Genomic DNA, 6000 nt, shown 5'->3' on the forward strand with positions numbered 1-6000 from the left:
CATAAAGGGGTGCAAAACAGGCTTGCATTGAAGCATGGGCACTTTAAGCTAGCCTGAACAGAACTGCCCAAGTATTTACTTATTCTTCTCCAAGGAGCTGGAAATGGAGAAGACAGACACATTTATTTAGGATAGACTCCATCTGTTTCAGCCAGATGAGCTAAAAATTTTCCGTGAAGCCTGGCCTATTACTGGTCAAGATCCGGACTTCAGTGGAGAAGAGAAGAGAAGAGAAGACTTACCGAGGGCTGAGTATAGGATCTTTTATGTTTCCAGAGAATTATTTAACCTCATCTTCAAGAACAAGACAAGTAAACATCTGGTAACAACACCAGATGACATTAAAGGTGGCCCTTAATGTACTCTCTCTTTCCCAAAGATACCTCCAACTACCTAGTTTTCCCTCTATTTTTGTGAAAGCATGATGAACAGAACTTTTTTTCTCAATTATCTTATCCATTTTCACAGCTTCAATTATTATTTCTATGAGGGGGTGGGGAAGGGCCTGAATCTGTTCTTCCAAACTTGACCACATTCTCTTTAGACTTCCATTTCCAATGTTGGTCCTAGTTTAATCTTTCAGCATCTCTCATCTAAACTTCTACACTAGCATCCTAATTGATCTCCCTGCCTCTGTCTCCTTTCCAAGTTATCCTCCCACAGTATCAAGAATAATCACATTGGCCCTGGCTGGGTGGCTCAGTCTGGAGCATCATTCCATACACCAAAAGGTGGTGGGTTCAATTCCCAGTCAGGGCACATATGAGAGGCAGCCAATTTATGTTTCTCTCTCATATTGGTGTTTCTCTCTCTCTCTCTCTCTCTCTCTCTCTCTCTCTCTCTCTCTCTCTCTTCTCTCTCTCTCTCTCTTTCTCTCTCTATCTCTCTCTCCCTCCCCCTCAAAAAAACCATAACATATCCTTGGGTGAGGATTTTAAGAGAAAGAATAAGAATAATCACATTTAAACAGTTTTTGCATGTCATTTCATCCCCTCCACTAGAGCCTTAAGTTTTACTCATATCTCTTTCAAGGTCTCCGCATGCATTCTCTGTGCCAGATAAATGGGTCATTCATGCATTTATTCAACAAATGTGCATTTAACATCTAACTAGTATATCTTTGGCATATTGAGAAAGCAAATGTAAATATATATCAGCCTTGACCTTAGGCAACTCAAAGAAAGCTTAGTATCCTCAGAATATATTTTTTGTTTTCTTGCTTCCATGACTCTGTGTCATTCCATGTAGAATGTTCTCCTCTCTGTCTAGTCTTACATTTTTTCTTAAAATCCTACCATTTCCATGAAGCTTTCCCTAACCACCCCATCACAATTCTCCCTCTTTTCTCAGAATTCCAATAGCAATTAATTGTCTATCATTCACTGGACATTGCTTTACTGTCTTGACTCACAGTTCCCAATGCTACACTTAAATATATACTATATGTATATGAAGTATACATTATAGAGATTTTATATACATATATATAATTTCCCCCAAATAAATTCAAGCACCTGGATACTAGGTACTCTGCTTTTCTTTTTGTCACCTTAAAACATTTAGCCCAGTGCCTTACCATGATTGTGTATGTAATGTGATTAGAGGTGCCATACTGTCCAACTGAAGACGTAAATTTCTGGAATAGAAATGCAGTGTAGCGTCATTTTAAAAAGCAATAGTTCCAAAGCCAGAAGATATGAGTTTGCTTCCCAGCTCCACCAGTTTTTAGCTGAGACCTTAAATTCTGAACCTAGTACACAGGGCTTTATGAGGATCTAACTTCATGAGAAAATATATGGAAAGAGTAGACCAGTGTCTAGCAGCTAATAAGTGCTCAATAAATATTCATTTCCTTCATTTCAGTTTGGTTCTGCTAAGAAGGCAGGCCTCCTCTGGGGGCCTTCCAGCTTCAGTGTGCAGACCCAGGAGAACACAGCCAGGAGGAAAGCACTAAACTACTCAGTCACTGCTGGTTTTCTCTCCATATTGATTCTTGAAATCCTCAGCACTCAGACTACTTTTTGTTATTACATTTGTTATATCCCAGCATTCCTTCATGGAGCCCATTCTCCTCATCAACCTCAACCACCACATCTCCCAGCATCTCACAGATATTGTGAAAATGCTTGGGACAGTGAAGGCTTAGGAAAGTCTAGCACCTTCCTGCTCCATGGAAATAAGTCAAGGGTCATCCATATTGGAAGGAGGGGAAGTGATGAAAAGGTTCTTTCAATTTTCCTTTAGATTCAGGTAAGGGTCTAAAAACAGACAAATAAAGAAACACAAAAGGGTAAAGCCCAGGAGTCCTAGGACAATGGGCTCGTCCTTTCCCATCATTGCCACCAGCACCACCAGCACCACCAGCAGCAGCAGCAGCAGCCGGCCTCCGCCAGCGCTGGGAGAGCTCCTCTAATGGGGGGAAGAGGGAAAGGGAGGGATGAGTCAGCAGGAGCTGAAAACAGAGGGTTTTGTTCAAGGGGAAAAAGTCTGTGATGCAAGCTCTGGGAACAATGTATTCCCTGTATCTTCACCCTTTCCCCTCCACCTCACTCCTCTCCCCACAGCCCAGCCAGGTCACTGACCAAGTCTCTGGTCAAAATCAGGACAACAGAAGTTTCCTAAGCCTCTGGTTTCCATCTAGTCATTCCCTGCTCAACAACCTTAACTTTTACCGTCATCCTGACCTTTCCCCTTCTCAGGGGCCAGCGGTGGCTCACAATTATTTGTAATTTCAAATCATTATTTCTCAGCTGAATCTTTAGCTTAATCTTCAGCTGCAATTCTCTTTGCTTTAAGCAAAGCAACCTGATTCTACTCCCCCTGCATCTAAACCCCCACAGTGACCTCTGTTTGGCACGTCCGTTTCTCTCTTTTACCCAGATCTATCCTTTCCTTTCTTTCAAGCCCTACTCAATATTTTCCTCCTCCAAGAAGGCTCCCCTAAGTAAGCCTAATCTCCAATTCCAAGCCCTCTTTTACACCATGTACTCCTAGTATCTGGTACCCAGTTTATAATTTCATGTGTCTGTATCTATCAGACCCTAACTTGTATAGCCTGGTGCTCCTTCTCAACCTCAATAATTTTTTGAGAGTTTTATGTTCAGAACCAGGCATAAAAAGAGTCCGAGTTACAGAGTTGTAAAAAATGGAGTGGGCAGCCTGGGGAGGGAGGAGGGAGGCAGTGATGGGTGGATGATCACAAATGTGGGAAAGTGGGATGTAGAATTGATATAAGAGGCAGCAGGACATAAGGATATAATCATTAAACTTTTCTTCATTGTCCATCTGCACATATTCTGGGCTGGGTTATACGGGAAGAAATTACACAGATGGGCTTCCTGCATGTAACGGTCTCATAATATGTATATTCACAGTGTTATAATAAATAAAAGACAAATGAAGCCAAAAACAAAAAAGAAAAATCAGAAGACTATAAGCTAAAATATTAAATAATGACAGCTCACAGAAATCAGAAGTAAATGTAATTGAGAATAGAGACCAAGATGTGGCAAAATGAGAGGGGAAGACGTGATTTGAAAAGTGGAATGGGGGAGGGACACAGAATAAGGCTGAGGCAGAGGTCTCCAAGTCCAGTAAGACCAAGGAAGTCGCCAGCTCTCCTCTAGTCCAAGAAGACAGCCTTCAAATGAAGGAACTTTTGGAATGCTTTGAATGTTTGGGAAAAGATGGCTTGCTAAAGAACATATCCCCATTTGAGAAAAAAATAGAAAACAAGCAAGTGGAAGGAGATTATAGCAGATAAACATGAGTCAGGTGGGAGACATGTTCTGCTCCAATCTCAGTCCTCCACCAGTCAGCTCTCTAATCGCAGGTCCACATAGTTCCCTGGAATAGAGCACTATTCCCACCAGGACTGGCCTGCTTTGAATGAGTTTCAACCCCCGAGACCCTTTCCACTCCCTACTGGAGTGCAGAACTTCAAATCCTGAAATAAATCTCTCATCAATAGCCCAAATACCTGTGGCATAATTTACAATTTCAAAGCACTCTCATATAACTGTTCTCATTTGAATTTCTGTTCCACTCTTTGTGCATAATACTTAAACCCTGTATAGACACAATGCTTCAAGTACGTATTTCACAGTGCTCAATAAACACCAAGGAATAAAGGGTTGATTACCTGATCAAATGTTTTAATTTCAACAGAATAGAGTGAAGTTTGATATCAGAAAGAACTTTCTAACTGTGGATGGGGGAATAATAAGAGCCAAAACTATCAATAGTCACAGAATTGTTCCACAAATTCCTAGGCCAATATGGATCTCTAAAATGTCTTTCTGCCCTGGCCAGTATAGCTCAGTTGGTTGGGTGTTGTCCAATGCACCAAAAGATTACTGGTTCTTTTCTTGGGCTCAATCCTTGGTAGGGGCATGCAGGAGGCAGCCAATTGACGTTATGATCTAACATAGATGTTTCTCTCTCTCTCCTCCATTTTTAAAAACTATTCTTTTTAAAAATGTTATTTTTGCCCTAGCTGGTTTGGCTCAGTGGACAGAGCATCGGCCTGCGGACTGAAGAGTCCCAGGTTTGATTCCAGTCAAGGGCACGTGCCCGGGTTGTGGGCTGGATTCCCAGTGTGGGGCGTGTAGGAGGCAGCCGATCAATGATTCTCTCTCATCATTGATGTTTCTATCTCTCTCTCTCCCTCCCTTCTTCTCTGAAATCAATAAAAATATATTATAAATAAATAAATAAATAATATACATGTCATTTCCTCTAACCCTAGATTCTAAGAAAGAAAGAAAAAAGTGATACTTGTTATATCCTTACTATGTACCAGTAGTGGGTACTTATGCCTACATTATTTCATTTATGTAAACTATATCCCAGTTTCCAGAAAGATTGCTTATACTTATTTTCTTTAATATCCTGCAGAGAGGGTAACTTCACACATTCCAGATAGGACCTTCCTATTTTCATTTTTAAGGTTTTTCTTTTGACTAAGGGCATTACTTTACGGTGCAATTTATATTTTTTTAATCCTCACTCGAGGATATGTTTTTATTGATATTTAGAGAGGGGGAGAGATAGAGAGACAATGATGTGAGAGAGAAACATTGATCAGTTGCCTCCTATACATGCCCTGACTGGGACTCAAACCCACAACTTTTTGGTATACAGGATAACATTCCAATCAACTGAACCATCTGGTCAGGGCTTTATGGTGCAATTTAAACTCATTTCTATTCAAAGCTTCTCTCTTATAATCCTTATCTTATCTCTCTCTCTCCCTTATCCCAGCACCCTTACATACACCTCGCATATACTTTGTTTTCTTCTCCTCTGGCTTCCTTGCTCCCTTTTTTCATCCCATAGGCAAACAACCCTCCCTAAACCAGTAAAAGGTAGATGGAAAAAAGGAAGGAGAGGATACTGGGCTAAGATGGAAGCCTTGAGCCCAGAGAGACTAATGAGGGTGGGAGGAGAGAGCCACCCGCCCTCTGTCAAGGTGGCTTTGCCTGCAGTTTTTATTATGCATCGATTTTCTTATCCATCTTCTTTAGAGCCTCTTAGATCTTCAGGCTGCGGCTGTTTCTCCAAATTGTCATTCACTCCAAGCTCTCTAGCTCCTTGCAGCAGCTAAGGGAGGGAGAGGGGGGGAAGAGGGGAGTAAAGGGAGAAGGCAGCCAAGAGAGGTGAATGAGGGTTGCTAAGTAACCGTTGCCAAGGAGCCAGTCCAAGGAGCATCCCAAGTTGCCTGCTTATTCCAACCTACCCCCCCTCTTCCACAGTCTCCCCTCACTGAAGTTCTCTCAGGTCTATAAAGCAGCTTGATTCTGTCACCTTCACCAGCTGCAGAGCTGCTTCCTCAGCTCTTCAGGTGGAGGGCTGCAGATCCCAGTGACTGAGAATCTCAAATTCCTAAACTGGGGCTGGTCATCATCTGTCTTTCAGATGGCACAGTTAAAAACAAATTACTAAAACATTATAACTTAACTAGAGGCCCAGTGCACAAAATTCATGCAGGGAGGGGGGTGT

This window comes from Eptesicus fuscus, chromosome 7 (genome assembly GCF_027574615.1).
Source record: "Eptesicus fuscus isolate TK198812 chromosome 7, DD_ASM_mEF_20220401, whole genome shotgun sequence".
NCBI lineage: Eukaryota > Metazoa > Chordata > Mammalia > Chiroptera > Vespertilionidae > Eptesicus > Eptesicus fuscus.